General features: G+C 55.5%; 1 protein-coding gene and 1 non-coding gene across 7 annotated transcripts in view; one reads left to right on the plus strand and one right to left on the minus strand.

Moving 5' to 3' along the window:
• Positions 1-19183, minus strand: part of AGPAT3 (1-acylglycerol-3-phosphate O-acyltransferase 3) — a 122348-nt gene that overhangs the window by 57562 nt on the left and 45603 nt on the right. The window contains exon 1 of one of the 6 annotated variants that reach the window (XM_065541330.2): positions 9439-9492. The exons of 4 other annotated variants lie outside the window; for them this stretch is intronic. The gene's annotated coding sequence lies outside the window, so the exon portion shown is untranslated. Of the gene's footprint in view, positions 1-8525; positions 9493-19183 lie in introns of those variants that run through there. One more of the 6 variants, XM_065541333.2, reaches the window with a different exon arrangement.
• On the plus strand, positions 16536-16638 carry LOC123572606 (U6 spliceosomal RNA). The gene has a single exon (XR_006697171.2). It is a non-coding gene; the product is annotated as a U6 spliceosomal RNA (small nuclear RNA).

Genomic DNA, 19183 nt, shown 5'->3' on the forward strand with positions numbered 1-19183 from the left:
GTGGCATGTGAGTGGCATGGGTGGCGTGTGAGTGGCGTGGGTGGCATGTGAGAGGCATGTGGTATGATATGGCAGCACGTGGGTGGCACGGTGTGGCTTGCTCTGTGCTGTGGCTCCTCCACCACAGACATGTGGCCTCCTCATGCTCCCAACTACCTGAATGTCGTCCTGCTCACGACCAGGGCTTGACCCCGCCCATCCGCAGGTTTCCGCTGTCCCCTCCTCCGCCCCACCATTGCCGCACACCTCCTAGTCTTACCTTCCGGTTACCCTGCAGGGTCTAAAGGAAACAGTTCTTTTCTTCCAGGTCCTTTCCTCTCTCTGACACCTAAGCCATGCTGACTGCATAACCTCCTAGTGGAGGCCCAGCCTCCTGACTCTACCAATGAGGTTGCGCTGCCACGCAGGCCAGGGCCAGGCAGCCGACGGCCTGGGGACTTGCGGAGTCTCTATGGCCTCTTATGAAGTCACCATCCCTGAGCATGGGCACAGCAAAGGAAGGCAAGGCCTGGAGGCCCCTCCTTCCGCCCTTGGGAGGTGGGGACGGGCACACTGCGGCGAGAGGGCTGGCATGTGGGAGCTGGTGCTTGGGGGGCTGGCACGCTTGAGGAGCTGGTTCTCAAGGGGCTGGCATGTGGGAGCTGGTGCTTGGGGGGCTGGCACGCTTGAGGAGCTGGTTCTTAGGGGGCTGGCATATGGGAGCTGGTGCTCAGCGGGGGCGGCTGGTGCTCGGGGTTGGGGAGGAGCTGGTGCTAAGGGGAGCTGGTGCTCAGGGCCTGGTGCTGGGATGGGGAGCTGGTGCTTGGGGGGCTGGCATGCCGTGCGCCTATGTGTGCCTGTTCTCCAGCATCCAGGTCTCAAAACCTCATCACCCAAACCACCAAGGATGAGCGATGTGGGGCAGACACCTGCTCCATTGCCCCTGCCCCGGTACAGCAGCCGGTCACGACTGAGAAAGGAAGCAGCACACCAGGCGCGGCCGGCCCACACCAGGCCAGCGCATGGGGCCCCCAGGCTGTTCCAGACCAAGGGCCTCCTGCCTTGCACCCACAGACCCTGCCCAGCTACTTAGTTCTAACCCTCTGGCATTTCGATGCCACCATCCACTCTCCACGTGAGGCTTGCAGCAGGCGTGGGAGCGCCGTCCTCTGGCTCTTGCAGCTGGTGCTTGGGCCTGTGCTTGGATGGAGGCCGCCGGGGCCTCTGGGTATCTGGTATGCGGCGTCCTTCTCTCCTGACTCTCCCCTCACCCTTCCCATGTGCTGCCCCTCCCTCACTCGCTGCTACATGCCGAGACTACTGGAGTCTAACACCAGCGCCCAACTGCTTCCAAGCTGTGCCTCAGTTTCCTCAACCATAAAGAATAACAACACACGGACGCCAGCAGGCTGTGGAGAGCCAAAGACCCCCGGGGTGCACTGAGAACAATGCTGGGCATGGAAAATGCCAAGAAGCAGCCAGGAGTGTGATGACATCATCGATACTCCCAAACCTTTCCCCACGGAGGAAACAGATGGCAGAGCTTTAAAAACTACATGACGAAAGCAAACACAGACCACTGGGATTGCGGCAGACTAAATAGCTTCTGCATGACAAAGGGAGCGACAGGGTAAAGAGACGACCCTCCAGCGAGAGAAGACCCTGCAGACCACATGCCCGATGAAGGCCCAGCATCCACGGGATAAAGGGGCTCAGACTCACTAGCAAGAAAGCAAATGACAAAGGACCCAAACGGCTGTGCCTCGGAAGGAGCCACGCCGATGGCCAGCAGGTTAACGAAGAGCTGTTGGGCATCACTAACCATCAGGGAGAAGCAAATCAAAGCCACAGGGAGGGGTCGTCTCATGCCGTTCAGATGGCTATTATCAAAAAGACGAATGTAACAGGTGTTGATGAGAACACAGAGAAAGGGGACCTGGCACACTGTGGGGGAGAGAGAGGGTCCATCAGTGGGCCACTACACAAACTGTCTGGAGGGACCTCCAAAAGTCAAAAATGGAACTACCGGCCAGGCGTGGTGGCTCACGTCTGTAATCCCAGCACTTTGGGAGGTCGAGGTGGGCGGGATCACTTGAGGTCAGGAGTTCGAGACCAGCCTGGCCAACATGGTGAAACCCGATATCTACTAAAAATACAAAATCAGCCAGACATGGTGGCGGGCAAATGTAATCCCAGCTACTCGGGAGGCCGAAGCAAGAGAATCGCTTGAACCCAAGAGGCGGAGGTTGCAGTGAGCCAAGATTGCGCCATTGCACTCCAGGCTGGGCGACAGAGCGAGACTCTGTCTCAGAAAACAAAAGGAACTACCGTAAGGTCCAGCAATTCCCCTTCTGGGTATGTATCTAAAGGAACTGAATCCAGTGTGCCGAAGAGACACCTGCACACCCTCGTTCACTGCAGCACCACCTGCAACAGCCGCACGATGGAGGCAGCCCAGGTGCCCACCAACAGACGAATGGATAGCAAGCGTGTGGTGGTAACAGTGTTATTATTCGGCCATAAGGAAGAAGGAAGTCCTGTCACTGGCAACATCACAGACGAACCAGGCAGACTTGACACTAAGTGGGTAATCAGCCAGTCACAGAACGACAAACCCTGCATGGCCTCACTCACACGAGGAGTCGGAAACAGAGATCTGGCTGGAACTGAGAGGAGCACGGCGGTTACCAGGGGCTGGGGGCTTGTGCAAGGATGGGCAAGGGAGGTGCTGATCAAAGGGAACAGTTTCAGTTAGACCGGAGGGACGTGTTCGTGATCAGCCGTGCTGTGTGGCGACCAGTTAACAATAACGTATTGTATTTCAAAATCGGGAAAAGAATAGATTTTTAACATCCACACCACAAAAAATGATGTTGGTGAGCTGATCGACACGTTAATTAGCTTAATTAATCTTTCTACGATGTACACATAGATCACACGGTACTCCATAAATATACGCAATTATATTTTGTCAATTATAGATAGATGACAGGTAGGTAGGTAGGTAGACGGACAGACAGACAGACAGACACACACACACACACACACACACGAGATCCTCTTCAGGTAAAAAGCAGAACCTGTATGGAACACTGAGATAGTTGGAGCTTTTCACCATGCTCTTTACAGCAAACCTAGAATGTTTAGAATTATGGTTTTACTTATTTTGAAATAACGGATTTTGGTATAAGACCTTTGCCAAAATCCCCTTCCAGTGGTGTTTCTGATGAATGGGAGCTGCCCTGTCTGACTCCTGACAACCATGCTGGTGGCTGCGGACGCTCAACGTCAATCAAAGCCGAAGCACGTGGCAGTTCTCTGCCTGGGAGTCCCGCTAACGTGGCCGATGTGGTGTCCTACTTCCATGTGGCTCTTCAGTTTTTACCTCCACATCTCTTTTTTAAGGTTAAGAAGAATAAAGCTCATGTGAACATATTACACCCAAGCAAATGTCACAGGAATACAAAATCTCCAGATTATTTCCCTGGACCTGAAAACTGAATGATTTATACAAAACTATTACAAGAGAAGAACCGAGTGTCTGTTGATGCAATTTCCTGGAGGCCTCCTCTGAGCCGCAACATAAAATAGCATGTTTTTAGGATGTCAATGAAATCTTTCTTCAGATAAACCCCATGAAGATTCCTCATTCCCTTTCTCACACAAGTGACTGAACGAAACTCCAGGTGTGATTAACCTCCCCTCACCCCAGCAGTGGGAGGTCACTAGCACCAGACGCGGGGAACATGGGAGGACCAGCACGCAGGTGTCCCTGACACCATTTCTAAAAGGTCACTGTTTCCCTCGCTGACACTCCGCCTCGTCCAGCATCCGCCCGGACCCCGGGTCTGGACGGAAAACCAACCTGCAGAGCAGCTGGGCTGTCCAGTCATGGGGCCGTCGAGAAAAGGCAACGGCAAATCCACCCAGGGCCCCACGCTGAGTCCCTGACGAGCCTCAGACGTGCGTTCACCCGAACTCTAGAGCCCTCACAGCCCCTGCCCCAGGATCTTACGTAGGGGGGGCCATAAAAACAACCTGTAATGCGGAACAGGAACATGCAGGAAGGAGGTGGCATCCACCCGAGGGGAGAGGGCAGCAGGCCCCTTGCATCTGTCACCAGCAGCTTGAGCACGCCAGCCTGCCGTGGGCCACCGCGGCGACCATGAGGAGACGCCTCCTGCCGCCCCAGGGTGGGGAAGCTGGACCCTGGAGCGGCCCCCTGGGAATGTACCAGCAAGCCCTGCTTCCCTCTGCCCCCTCAGCCCAGGTGTGCACCCCCACCTCATCCCCGCCTTCCCCTCATCCCAGCAGAAACACCCACCCACCCTCACCCCCCCAGGCCTGCCCACTGTGGACACCCACAATCGGGGGCTGCAGCCTCTGAGTTCACTGGGCAGAGCTTGGTGCCCCCAAGGTCTGAGAGAGGCCCAGAGAACAGGGACAGTAAGAAAGATGATGTTGCTGAGACACCACGGCGAGGTCCCATGGGCCACGCTGAGGTCGCACGGGCAACCCTGAGGTCACACTCAGTGGCAGGTGCTTTACACAAATGATCCCTCAGCACTCAGCACAGCTCTGTCCCGCTAGCTCCACTGCCTCTGAAAATAATCCTGCCCAGGACCACAAAGTCACTGGCAGGCCCAGGACGGGGAACCGGGCTGCACTGGTGTTGGTACCTGAGCCTCCCACCCCACTGCACGGCGGCTCTGCCCCAAGACCTCCCATGACTGCGTCCCCAGAGGCAGGGTACCCTGGAAGGGGAACCTGACTTCTCTCTGCCTCAGACTCTCTGTGGAGTGATGGTTGACAACTATTCCCCACTTTCTTCAAAAACACTGTGATTCGTGACTTCCTGAACCTGAAAACATGGCTGGACGACGCACATAGAACCACCAGGACAAGGCACCCTGGGTTCCAGGAGGACAGACACTCAAGTCCTCTCTCTCCGGCACGCCTGGGCTGTCGCCTGGGCTGTCAGTGCTCCAGAGAACGCGTCTGTCACCTGCAGCCCAGACAGCGTCCGTTGCATTTATGAGGTTAATGAGACGCTGGGAGCCCGCTGGGAGCGCCATCTCACCAACCCGTTTATCTGGATTTAGCTCACGCTCAGCCAGGCGGGAGCCGTCTCCAGGCCAGTGACAGGGGCGGGACCTCAACACGGAGAGTCAAGGCCCAGCATTCGCGGGCCCCACAGCCCCTGCTGCCCATCCTGCCCACCCTCTCAACTGAGGAATGCAGGCCGCACCTTCTCCCTCCATCCCAGGGAGGAGCAGCGTCCACAGGCCAAGCCCCTGCGGGTGTCCCCTGTCCTGCCACGCACACTGGCTCTGGCAGGCCACGTCCAGTTCCGCAGGGACCAGGCCTTGCCCAGGACAGTGGCGCCCGGGGGGAGGCGGCTTTGCCGTGGCCAGCAGGCAGCACCGTCTTGTTCTGTGTGCCAACCCCACTTGCCCTTCACATCTTTCAATAAACAAATAAGGACACAAATAAAAATAGAAGTCCCACCATGGGAAGGCTCCTGGCTTTGACTCGCTCTGGGGTCAGCGCGGGCTGCGGTGGCAGAGGCTCCAGGAGTGTGTGGTGACGGCAGGGAGTGGCTGACAGGGTGTCCTTCCAATCCACACAGGGACAGGGCGCAGGTTACTATGCAAACCAAACAAAGCACACACAGCCCGCGTGTGACCCGGAGCCAGGCCCGTCTCCTGTGCTCTGGAGCCCGTCGGAACCGTCTCATGCTGCCACTGCCGCACGGTACATGCCCTGCTTCCATGAAAGGTGGGCACACAAAGCCCCCCGCCCACATGAGGCACCCGCTACAGGAGCAGCGGCCTCCTTCTGAGGTCACGGGGGACTGGCCATCGGGGCCCTTCCACTCAGGCACCTCACACTGAAATAACGAGAACGCACGTACTTTTCAAAATGTGGTATGTCTGGCCAGGGTGGCACGCTCTGCTTCCTGAATTGTGTGGCCTCCTAAAGACAGTCACAGTCACGTGCAGACAAGGTGGGGGTGGTGGGTACACACAGCTGAGGAACCTGCCGGAGCCACCCAGGGCGGGACCAAGGCACAAGCTCCGTAGGGCAAAAAAGAGGATTGGCGTGGGGATACAGTTCAGCTCATTGTGAAACAAAATTAGACAGCGTCGTATCTGTAGTATCCGTAGGTGGCCAAACACACGCAAACACACCCTCCTCAGTCAATCTGATGACGTTTCCAGTAACGAGTGCCCCAGCTTGAAATGCATCCCAGAAGGAAAACTCCTACATGGAAAGTGATTTCTAAACAAGATGTAGTTTCAGACGTGAAATCTGTTGGAACAATTATCACAATTCTTAAAATGCACATGTATCAGCTTGCTCTGAGTAAAAACACTTAAAACCTAAGTCAAACCTTAAGACAGAGCAGTGAACTGCACGGATCACTGCAGCCTACAGTCGGGAGAAGCAGAGGCCTCTGTCCCGAGGCGGGAGGCACTGACCCCTCCAGAGTGCTGCCCACGCTGGTTTGCAGAATCTCTTGATGAACCTTACCCTATTTCACTCCCTCCCTCGGGGTGAGGGGAGTGGGGAAACAGAACTCGGCTGCTCCCCTGAAATGACGGGGCTTGCCACCTTGCCTGTGTGTATATTCCTTAACGCTGTGTCAGCGTTTCTCAGCAGGCATTTTCAAAACAGTGACCGTGTCAAACTCAGGGCAGGGGTACGCCTGGAGGCCCCGGAGAAGACGGCCCCTGGGGCTGGAGTTGAAAGCATCGTGCCCTTGGCCTGCCCCAAATCGTTCCTTCTTATTGTGCAGAGGAGCCTTCCGCATCCGGCAAGGATCACAGCTTCCGGTGGGCCGAGTGGTTATTCTATTTCTGCTGCGTCCGGGAGCCGTGTCCAGCTGGTTCAGCTTCCCAGGGCACCGGGCAGCAGGCGCCACATCAGCCCTGCCAGGACGCAACAGGCCCAGCTCCTTGGAGAGGGAGCGTGCGAGACCAACAGGAAGAGTTCCACAATGTGGGGCAAGGCGTTCTAACTTGAGCTGGGGTGCCTGCTCCCAGGGACGTCAGTCACCCTCACCAGGACCCTCTGCAGGCCAGGCCCAACCTGGCAGCTCTGTGGCCCCGCACATTCACTCCTCACGTCAGCTTACAGATGAGGAGACCGAGGCACAGAGAGGTTCAGCAACTTGCCCAAAGCCACACAGCAAATCCGTAGCAGAATCAGGACTCAAATCCAGGCCATCTCACCATGAAGTCACTGCTTCTATAGATAGGAGCCAAGGATCACAACCCAACCAAAGTGCTTATCTCGCATCTTCACTGGAAAGGAGGTTTCCCATCAGCTGAGAGCACTTGAGCCTCTAGCTGGAAAGAAGCCTACAGCGATTTAAGACAGGAAAAGCAGAGAGGCGCCGGGCATGTGACACACGTGAGGCGGAGCTTCCTTTTGCTAACTTCTAAAATCAGATCTCAATGGATTGGGAAGAAACAAAAACTCAGTCCTCCAATCCACCTGGAGCCCCAGCCCTGACAGCCTCACGGCCGGGGAAGACAGACCCACCTACCCCTTCAGCTGCAGTAAAACATTTCAAGCAAAGAAACACTCCAACTTTTGAACTCTGTGGGTTTTTTTAAAAAAGATTTTGTAAATTTAGAAATATATATACCTACTATGTACATACCACAAAAATTAAAAATACAAGATTTTGTAAATTAATGGTATTTTATAAAACAGAGTAATACACCTTGCTGTAGAAATTTTAAACCAAGACGAGGTACATGGTCAGAAGGGAACGCTCAGCCCTCACCCCATCTCCATCCCCAGGACTGACCACTGTTAAAATCTGGTATTGGCTGGTGGCTCATGCCTGTAATCCCGGCACTTTGGGAGGCTGAGGCAGGCAGATCAGGAGTTTGAGATTAGCCTGGGCAACATGGCAAAACCTGTCTTTTTTTTTTTTTTTTTTTTTGAGACACAGTCTTCCTCTGTCACCTAGACTGGAGTGCAGTGGCGCGATCTCAGCTCACTGCAACCTCCACCTCCTGGGTTCAAGCGATTCTCCTGCCTCAGCCTCCCACGTAGCTGGGATCACAGGTATGCGCCACCACGCCCAGCTAATTTTTTTGTATTTTTAGTAGAGACGGGGTTTTGCCAGGTTGGCCAGGCTGGTCTTCTTGAACTCCTGACCTCGTGATCCGCCCACCTCGGCCTCCCAAAGTGTTGGGATTGATGGCATGAGCCACTGTGCCTGGCCCTCATTTTTGTTTAAAAAATAAATAAATAAGTAAAGCCTGCATAGCTCACAGAAGCCGCCCCAGCAGCACGACGCAGAGCGCTTTTCTTAAATGCTGCAGCGTCAAAACCTAGGAATGCACAGCGGGGCCGGGTTCCTCTCGTGCACACGTGGCCCCTGAAGCTGCCTGTTCTCCGGGAGAATGAAACACCCGAGCCAACCCTGGGCCACCCCAGGGGATCCCAGATAAAATCACCCCCAGTCCTGCCACACAGACGCGCACACACCCTCCCTGCTGGACCGCCCCTGCTGTCCTACACGTTACCTGACGTGGTCCCCAGAGAAACAGCTTGTGCAGCCAAGGACAGGGGAGTGAAGGCTCAGTACCCCCTCGCCGCCAGTGCGTTACTCAAGAATGCTCCAGACTTCACTGCTGCCGGAGGACAGGGCTGCAGGGCTGGAGTCCATGTCCCAAGCAGGCATCTGTGTCTCAGGCAAAAGGCTACAGATGACCTCTACCATGGTGCTGACCCAGCAGGGGAAGGCAAAGCTGCAGCCACCGTGCCACTGAATGTTCCAGTGGCCACAGTAAAACACAGAGAAAGGTGGAATTAACTTTAATGATGTGTTTTACCTAACCCAACATATCCAAAATATCACGGACTTCTCCATTGGACACTGAAATCCAGTACATATTTTCAGCTCCCAGGGCCTCACACGTGGGCCTTGCCACTTCTCCCGGGCAGGCAGCTACATGGAGCCGGCGGCCACCACACCAGAGAGGCCAGCTCTGGGTTTGTTACTCCCAGGACATTTGCAGCGGACAAGGCTTGGCCTGCCCTGACGGAGGAGGCGGAGAGGACTCTGGAGTCCTGCTGTGGCACGCCCTGACAGAGCTCTGTGTGGGAATGTGGGCGCTGGAGACAGGCGCAGGTCAGATGCACGAATGTCAGAGGTGCTCGAGTTGACCCAGGGTTACGGGGTGCAGGGGCAACAAGCCACAGGGCTACAAGGGTCAATGCCCCCTGAGGGGACAGAGCGGAGCTGGAGGCGCTGGGGCTGGGGCTGAGGAAGAGTCCAGCCCAGAGGGCACGGACTTGGAGACAATATGGGGTCTGAGACCAGGACCCCAAGCTCCCGTTCTCCCTCCCCCTGTTGTCTACCCACAATGACTCGGGTGCCTCAAAGTCAACCGGAGAAGACAGAGTTCTGCTCAGAGGCAGCCCTGCTGGCCTTACCTTGTTGGACCCAGGGGGCAGGTCGCTGGCTGGAGTGTGTGAACGGCACAAGGTGGCAGAAGTATGGGGCCCTAGTTTTTATCTGCCTGCCCAGGCTGGGAGGGGCAGGGCAGGGTGGGGAGGAAGGAATCTTGCTGGATCCTCTGTTGCCCGAGGAGGGGGGAGGACTCTGCCCTCCTCCCCGCATGACCCAGAGTCTCTGCAAGCCAGGACGGCGGAAGCAGCCAGCAGCGTGGCTGGGAGCAACCACAGGAGGGCCCAGGACTGTGCCTACAGCCGCCCACAGCAGCTGGACCAGTGCCAGCAAGGGGAGAGAGTCCTGCTAGGGTGGGCGCCGTGGCCGTCTTCCCATTCTCATCATCACAGGGAGACTGACCACGAGGACATGATCGGGCCCCACACCTACAGAAGAGACCAAGTCAGAAGTCGAATGGCCACTTGCTGGCTGCCTGGCTGAAGTGCAGTGAGGAAAGACTTACAAAGAAACAAAAAACGCCTCTTCTTATGCAGCTCAGGTAAAGGGTCAAAGACACACAGGACTTGAAATCCTGACCACTCTGCCAAGCCGCAGGAGGCTCTGGCTGCCATCCCAAAACGCACCCTCTCACACACCTCTCCGACATGTCAGCCCTGGACTCAGCCCACAGGGTGACAGCCCAGGCCCCCTGCGGTGGGGTGGGGCTCAGGGAGAGTCTTCAAAAGGAAAAGCCCAGGTATGGCCTTCTCAACTTTCCTGCCTGGAATGCAGATGAAACAGCCGGGGCAAGGCAGCCATCTTGAGACCGGCGAGCAGCAGCTAGGACAGAAGCCGGGGCCTGAGCACGCAGTCGGAGGAGGCCAGGGTCTCTGGGACACGGCGGGGCGGCGGCCCCCACCCTGACAGCCTGACTGTTAGCAGGAGGAAGACAGATCTGCTACTCCTGAAAGTGCTTGCAAAGGCAGTACCTGCTCCTCACGGGTGCGGGCCTGGGGAGCTGTGTGAGAAGCAGCAGGTATTTGTTGGTCTTAGTCCCTGGTTCCCGACACAAAGCTTGTAAATTCCTTGTCATTTCCTCAGTGGGAAGGGTGGCAGGAGCATCTTTTGTTCTATTTGGTTCTTTTTTTTTTTTTTTCTTTGTTTTTTTTGAGGCGGAGTCTTCACTCTGTCGCCCAGGCTGGAGTGCAGTGGCACCATCTCGGCTCACTGCAAGCTCCGCCTCCCGGGTTCGCGCCATTCTCCTGCCTCAGCCTCCGGAGTAGCTGGGACTACAGGCGCCCGCCACCGCGCCCGGCTAATTTTTTTGTATTTTAGTAGAGACGGGGTTTCACGGTGTTAGCCAGGATGGTCTCGATCTACTGACCTCGTGATCCGCCCGCCTCGGCCTCCCAAAGTGCAGGGATTACAGGCGTGAGCCACCGCGCCCGGCCCTATTTGGTTCTTGTACAAAGTTCTTAAAACCTTACATTTCCTACGGAATGGGAGCGTCTACTGTTACTCCTAACAAGCCCTTCCAATCCCACCTGAGTGACAGGTGACTTGCAGGGCCCTCGACAGCACTCGCTGTCTCCCTGCCATCCTCCAGGAAGGACAGGGGCTGGAGACCAGGCTCCCTCAAAACTCTTGTACAGTGGGCTTCAGGGTTGGTGAACTCACCCACATGCTGGGAGGCCTGTGGACCCCAGCTCCCCAGGGACAGAAGCCCTGGCACCCAGGACCCCCCAGGCCTCACTCGGCACCCGTTTCCCCTTGGCTGTCCATCGGATCCTTCGTAACACCCTCTACAAGAAACCAGCAGACACAGCCAGTGTTTCCCTGAGTTCTGCAAGCCATCCTGGCAAGTGATCAAACTCGAGGGCATCATGGGAACCCCAGCCTCCAGCCATGGGTCATGGGTCACAACCTGGGATTGGCATCTGACAGTGGGGCAGTCTCATGGGACTGAGCCCTGGCCCTGGGGGATCTGACGCATCGGAACTCAGTGGAACTGGGGGCGCCCAGCCGGGTGCCCTGGAGAACTGCTTGGGGTGGGGGAAACACCCACGCATCTCACTGAGGAAGTGTTCTGTGTTGAGCACGAGAGTGGAGTAGGGAGAAAATCTTTCTGTCCTTTTCACAGGGGACAAACTAACGAGTATTAAACTATGGATCCTGACATCCGCGCAGGCTGCTTCCTGAGGTGTTACCCCGTCCCCGAGTGCATGGATCTGGAGGTACATGGAGTGCCCTGCCGAGAGCGGCTCCCCTACCCCCTATTTCATGCCAGTGTACCCTCCTGCAGCACAAGGAGCCCTGCACTGGTGGTGTGCTGGTGGGCACAGGTCCCCGAGGCTGCGAGCCTCAAGGTGCGCCTGGCCTGGATTCCATCCCCTCTGGGAATGAACCCAGTGCTGTCTGGGTTTGTTCTCCTTGTGCCAGCGCAGACACCTGCAGCTGGTTTTCTTTGGGAAGCACACTCTTCACAAAGTCTAAAACCCCTGTGTGAGTGTGGGGAGAAAGAAACAGGGACCCCTGACACAGAACAGACGTTCACACTCCAGAGCCTGCCCCGCTGGGGACAGGCGCCCCATGCCCAGACCCCACGCCAGCTCTGCCACCACCACTGGGCAGCCGGTCACATCACACAGGGAACAAATGCAGCCAGTCCTCACGGCAGCCCCAACGCTGACAGAGTGTCCTGCCTGGCACATGGCTCCAGAGCCGCAGCCCCTGAGCTGGGAGACCCCACACCGACGGAGTGCCCTGCCTGGCACGTGGCTCCAGAGCTGCAGCCCCTGAGCTGGGAGACCCCATTGAAGCCCAGGGCACACTGTTGTTCCCCTCAGAGCAGGTAGCTCCAGCCCAGCCTTCAGCCTTTGGTCACGGGTCACAGCCTATGCCAGGGGGGAACCTATGCCCAGCGTCTCTGTGCCCCTGCCATGCAGGTCTCTCTTCCAGGGACACTCTCCTCTATGCACTGCCTGCCTTGAGGGTGGGGTTAAGGAGGATCCCAGGCCAGCAGCCTCCTTCGAGGAACGAAGCAGGTCCCCGCCTGGCTCGGCCCAGGGTCTTGGGTGCCGCACTCCTTCGCACGCTTCCCCTCGTGCTTCCTGTTTACTGATGTGTTCACCACCCTCGCCTCGCCACCCCCACAAGAACAGGGGCCTCCTCCGTCACATCCACTCATTGTCCCCAGGCTGAGAAGGGCCCTGATAAACGTATCACACATGTGCTCTGTGCGACTCCCCCACGAGCCTGGGCCTCCACACGCACCAAGGCCCTCGGGTGACTCATCCTGTCCCCAAGTGCAGGATGGGGGTCCAGCCTGTGACAGGCCCTGGATGGTGTGTGCAGCTCATTAAACCCCCCTCTGTGACCCCACCACGGCAGAAGCTAGTGCTGCCCGCCCTATGCCACTGGGCCTGGCTGCGGGAGCAGAGCAGAGGAGAGGAGGAGCCCCTTCCTGGAGGAGCCCTGAGGAGTCTCCAGCATCCAGCTCCAGAGACTCACACCACAGAGGAGGGCAGCACCAAGTCCAGGCCCAGAGACCCAGCAGGCCGCAGGAGGCCACGGAAACCCCGGCCCAGAGACCCAGCGGGCCGCAGGAGGCCACGGAAACCCCGGCCCAGAGACCCAGCGGGCCGCAGGAGGCCACGGAAACCCCGGCCCAGAGACCCAGCGGGCCGCAGGAGGCCACGGAAACCCTGGCCCAGAGACCCAGCGGGCCGCAGGAGGCCACGGAAACCCCGGCCCAGAAACCCAGAGACCCAGCGGGCCGCAGGGGGCCACAGAAATCCTGGCCCAGAGACCCAGCGGGCCGCAGGAGGCCACAGAAATCCTGGCCCAGAGACCCAGCGGGCCACAAGCGGCCACAGAAACCCCGGCCCAAGCACATCTGTACTCGAGAGAATTTTCTTTCTCGAAGCACAAAATGGCAGAGTTCCTTGCAAGCAACCTGACTTTTGAAAAAAGCCAAGACACTGCTATTTTGGCGTTTTCTTGCATGGACAACAGTGAGTGGCTGCCCCAGAGCAGAAGCAGTCCCGCTCCTCCCACGAGCATCTCCTGTCCACACATCTGACTGGCAACAGCCTCAAACCCTCCTCCTTATACCAGCCTCATCTCTTTCCACCTCGGTGATGCGATCAAGGATTTCAACTTCCAAAAAAGGAAACCTTTTCCATTATAAAAAATCTCCCCCAAATAAGGAAGCCTGCATTCTCACAATAATCTATCGAGTATTTGCTAAACCTTCACAAAGATTTAGCATCAAGAGACAGAGAAATCAGGAAAAGAATGTCCCAACACTCACACTGACGGTGACCCCTGGGGAGCTGTGAAACGTCCTCTCCACACTCACCCCACGTCCTCTCCACACTCACCCCACGTCCTCTCCACACTCACCCCACGTCCTCTCCACACTCACCCCACGTCCTCTCCACACTCACCCCACGTCCTCTCCACACTCACCCCACGTCCTCTCCACACTCACCCCACGTCCTCTCCACACTCACCCCACGCCTTGGTGGGGGAGACAGGCCCGCCCTCCCCAGACACCCAGCTTGGGGTGGGAGGCTGTCAGGAGGTTAGAATCTTGTTAACAAAGTAATTAATGCTTTATCCCCAGGAAAAAAAAAAAAGAGAGCTCATAGAATCAGCAATGTGGAGCTCATTACTGATTAACAAAAGAACCACCACGAACCCCGGCTTTTTATCGTGGACCGAGGGAAGTGACTGGGAAGTGACCGTCAAAGGCACCGACTGCACAACTAACAAGCGCTCCAGAGTGCTCATTACCTGGTGCAGCCCAGAGTCTCACCCGCGGGAAACAAACTCTTCTTTCCTTCTGTCCCCACATCCAACACTCAACACAGAACGCTCTGCTCTCCTCAACAGGTAGGGATTTCAGCATTAGAAAATCCCACGGTGCCGGGGCTCGCCCTCGAGACTGCCCCACTTGTGACCTGTGCTCCTGACCACCTGGCCGGAAGCTGGGGTTCCCACGGTGCCCTCCTTGAGTCTGACCATTTGCTAGGACGGCTCACAGAACTCTGGGAAACTGTCTGCTGGTTTATTATAAAGGGTGTGACGAAGGATCCGGATGGACAGCCGGGCGGAGAGGGGCACAGGGCGAGGCCTGGGGTGACCAGAGCACAGGGGCATCCAGTGCTTCTGACCGACCAGCTACAGGGTGGGTTTCCAATGACCCCTCCTCGGGTTCAATTAATTTGCCAGAGCAGCTCACAGGACTCAGGGAGACATATTTACTGGTTTATTATAAGGATGTTAGAAAGATACACACAGATGAAGAGATGCACAGGGCGAGGTATGGGGCAGGGAGCTCAGAGCAGGTGTGCCCTCCCCAGGACTCCACCCTCCAGGAACCTCCCCGTGCTCAGCAGCCTGCAAGCCCCCTACACCCTGTCCTTTAGGGAGCCTGTAGAGGCCTCATGACACAGGCACGATTGAGCAGATCACCAGCCACTGGTGATCCACTCCACCTCTGCGGGCTCCCTCCCCTCCCCAGAGGTCCACCGTGGAGTTCCAAACTCTAATCATGTGGTCGGTTGCCCTGGCAACCCGTCCCCCATGAGGCGGTCCTGGAGCCTCAGCTGCAGTCACCTCAGTAGCAAACAAAAAGACACTCAGCAGTAAAGGCTGTAGGAGCTTCGTGCCCGGAGCCAGGCCCAGAGACCAAACGTATGTTTCTGATTACATCACATTATCACACTCACCAAGCATCACATGCCCAGCGCGCTGTCTCCTCTCAGCCCTGAGTCACACACACTCACATTCAACACTCACACCCTCTCACACACACACACTCTCACACTGACACATTCACACTTTACACACACCCTCACACACACACTCACAATCTGTCACACACACACTCACATTCAACACTCACACCCTCTCACACACACACACTCTCACGCTGACACATTCACGCTTTACACACACCCTCACACACACACTCACAATCTGTCACACACACACTCACATTCAACACTCACACCCTCTCACACACACACACTCTCACACTGACACATTCACGCTTTACACACACCCTCACACACACACTCACAATCTGTCACACACACTCTCACACTGACACATTCACGCTCTACACACACACACACTCCCACATTCTCACACTGCCATGTTCATGCTTTACACACACCCTCACACACACACTCACAATCTCTCTCACACACGCTCTCACGCTGACACATTCACGCTCTACACACACACACTCCCACATTCTCACACTGCCACGTTCATGCTTTACACACACCCTCACACACACACTCACAATCTCTCTCACACACACTCTCACACTGACACATTCACGCTCTACACACACCCTCACACACACACTCACAATCTGTCACACACACTCTCACGCTGACACATTCACGCTTTACACACACACACACTCCCACATTCTCACACTGCCACGTTCATGCTTTACACACACCCTCACACACACACTCACAATCTCTCTCACACACACTCTCACGCTGACACATTCACGCTCTACACACACACACTCCCACATTCTCACACTGCCACGTTCATGCTTTACACATAGCCTCACACACACACACACACACACACACACACACACACTCCCACATTCTCACACTGCCATGTTCATGCTTTACACACACCCTCACACACACACTCACAATCTCTCTCACACACACTCTCACGCTGACACATTCACGCTCTACACACACACACACTCCCACATTCTCACACTGCCACGTTCATGCTTTACACATAGCCTCACACACACACACACACACACACACACACACACACTCAGGGCTGGAGACAAGATGAATGCCCCAGCATGCAGTGGGGGAAGAAATGGACTAAAAAGACGCAGCCGCGCGCTCTGGGAGGGATGCAGATGTGGTCACACCCCTGCCTGCAGCGCACTCCTGTCCCTTCTCCAAGTTTCAGGTGACAACCAGGATCCTGTCTGGAGACGCCCCGGGGACTCCGAGCACGGAGATGCAGATGCCCGCACAGCACCCACGCACCAGGAAAGCTGGTTTGAAAACACCACGGAACCAAAGTCCGGGCTCCAAGATCTTTACGCTATTTGGGAAGAAAACAGAGACGCCCATGCTTGCGTCAGCCGTACATGCACTAAAACCGGAGTGAGGCAGAGGAGATGAGTGTGGCCCCTGCAGAAGGGCGACAAGCAAATTCGTGAAGCATTCCATATTTTTTGTTGGCATGGATGTGGGGAAGAGGGAACACCTCTACAATTGTAAATTAGTACAACCACTATGGAAACAGCGTGGAGGTTCCTTAAAGAACTAAAAGTAGATCCACCATTCGATCCAGCAATCCCACTCCTGGGTATCTACCCAGAGGAAAAGAAGCCATGAGAGGAAGAAGACACAGGCATGTTTGTAGCAAGACGATTTGCAATTGCAAGGATACAGAACCAACCTGAGTGGCCATGGACTGGAGAGTGAATAAAGAACACGTGGTCCATACACACCACGGAACACTACTCAGCCATCAAAAGGGACAAATGGACTGGAGAGTGAATAAAGAACACGTGGTCCATACACACCATGGAACACTACTCAGCCATCAAAAGGGACAAATGGACTGGAGAGTGAATAAAGAACACGTGGTCCATACACACCACGGAACACTACTCAGCCATCAAAAGGGACAAATGGACTGGAGAGTGAATAAAGAACACGTGGTCCATACACACCACGGAATACTACTCAGCCATCAAAAGGGACAAATGGACTGGAGAGTGAATAAAGAACACGTGGTCCATACACACCACGGAATACTACTCAGCCATCAAAAGGGACAAAATAATGTCTCGCAGCAACTTGGATGGAGCTGGAGGCCGTTATTCTAAGTGAAGTGACTCAGGAACGGAAAACCAAAAACTCTGTTCTCACTTATAAGTGGGAGCTAAAACATAATGGGCAGGGAAATTGGGAAGGGGGTGAGGGATAAAGACTCTATATTGGGTCTAGTGTACACTGCTCGGGTGACAGGTGCGCTAAAATCTCAGAATTCACCACTAAAGAACTCGTCCGCATAACCAAAATTCACCTGTACCCCATACACTATTGAAATTTTTAAAAAAAGAAAATAGAGACACCGGTGAACTTTTGTGACGTCAAGCATGCATCCTAACATTTAAGGACAATGCTCCAAGAATGTAAATGATTGACAGATGTGTGACTTCTGCAACAGGAGGAACGGAAAATAAAAAAAAAACTTCACCCAGTCCCACAGCAGGCAGGAAAATGAAGGAAAAGAATGTTAAATAATAATGATGGTGATGGTAAAGTAGAAAGTTAACTCAAGACAAAAAAAGGAAAAAAAAAAAAAGAAAGTTAAACACATCAAGAATCACAAGTATAAACGGCATTTAAAAATTTAGCTGTCAGCCGGGTGGGATGGCTCACATCTGTAATCCCAGCACTTTGGGAGGCTGAGGTGTGCAGATGGCTTGAGGTCAGGAGTTCAAGACCAGCCTGGCTAACAGGGTGAAACCCTGTCTCTACTAAAAATACAAAAATTAGCTGGGCATGGTGGCACACACGTGTAATTCCAGCTACTCAGGAGCCTCAGGCAGGAGAATCACTGGAACCTGGGAGACGGACGTTGCAGTGAGCCAAGATCGTACCACTGCACTCCAGCCTGGGTGACAACCCCGACAACACCCACAACACCCACAACCCCTACAACACCTACAACCCCTACAAACCCTACAATCCTCACAACCCCTACAACCCCACACCCACAACCCCCACAACCCCTACAATACCAACACCCACAACACCCACAACTCCAACACCCACAACCCCTACAACAACCACAACCCCAACACCCACAACACCCACAACCCCAACTCCCGCAACCCCCACAACCCCCACAACACCCACCACCCACAACCCCCACAACCCCAAACCCACAACCCCTACAACTCCAACACCCACAACCCCTACAACACCCACAACCCCAACTCCCACAACACCCACAACCCCCACAACCCCAACTCCCACAACCCCTACAACCCCAACACCCACAACCCCCACAACCCCAACACCCACAACCCCTACAACACACACAACCCCAACTCCCACAACACCCACAACACCCACAACCCCAACCCCCACAACCCCAACACCCACAACCCCCACAACCCCAACACCCACAACCCCTACAACACCCACAACCCCAACTCCCACAACACCCACAACCCCCACAACCCCAACTCCCACAACCCCTACAACCCCCAACACCCACAACCCCTACAACACCCACAACCCCTACAACCCCCACAACCCCTACAACCCCCACAACCCCAACTCCCACAACCCCCACAAGCCCTACAACACCCACAACACTCACAACACAGTTCTGCCTGTGAAGACGCCAACTCACCCACCCTGTAGATAAGGCAGCGAAAGGAGTTATGTGGACCCCCACCTGCCTGCCTCCTCCCCTGTGTGCCACACATGCCCACCCTTACTTTAAATGTGCCCACTTTCTGCTCCAAAAGCAAAGTGCCTGCAGGTCACCAGGTGCCGGGAGTGGGGAGAGAGAACAGCTTGGCTCTGGGACAGGAGTGAGGGGCCACATGCTCTGCCACTGTCACTCTTCCTAGAGAAGCAACAGACGTTACCCAAAAAGGAGCCGCCTGAGGATCTTAGACACGGACATGAGCATGAGGCAGCCACAAACAAGACTCCAACTCTCCCAACTATCAGCTCAACAACACCAAAAACT

This window comes from Macaca fascicularis, chromosome 3 (assembly GCF_037993035.2).
Source record: "Macaca fascicularis isolate 582-1 chromosome 3, T2T-MFA8v1.1".
NCBI classification, from domain to species: Eukaryota; Metazoa; Chordata; class Mammalia; order Primates; family Cercopithecidae; genus Macaca; species Macaca fascicularis.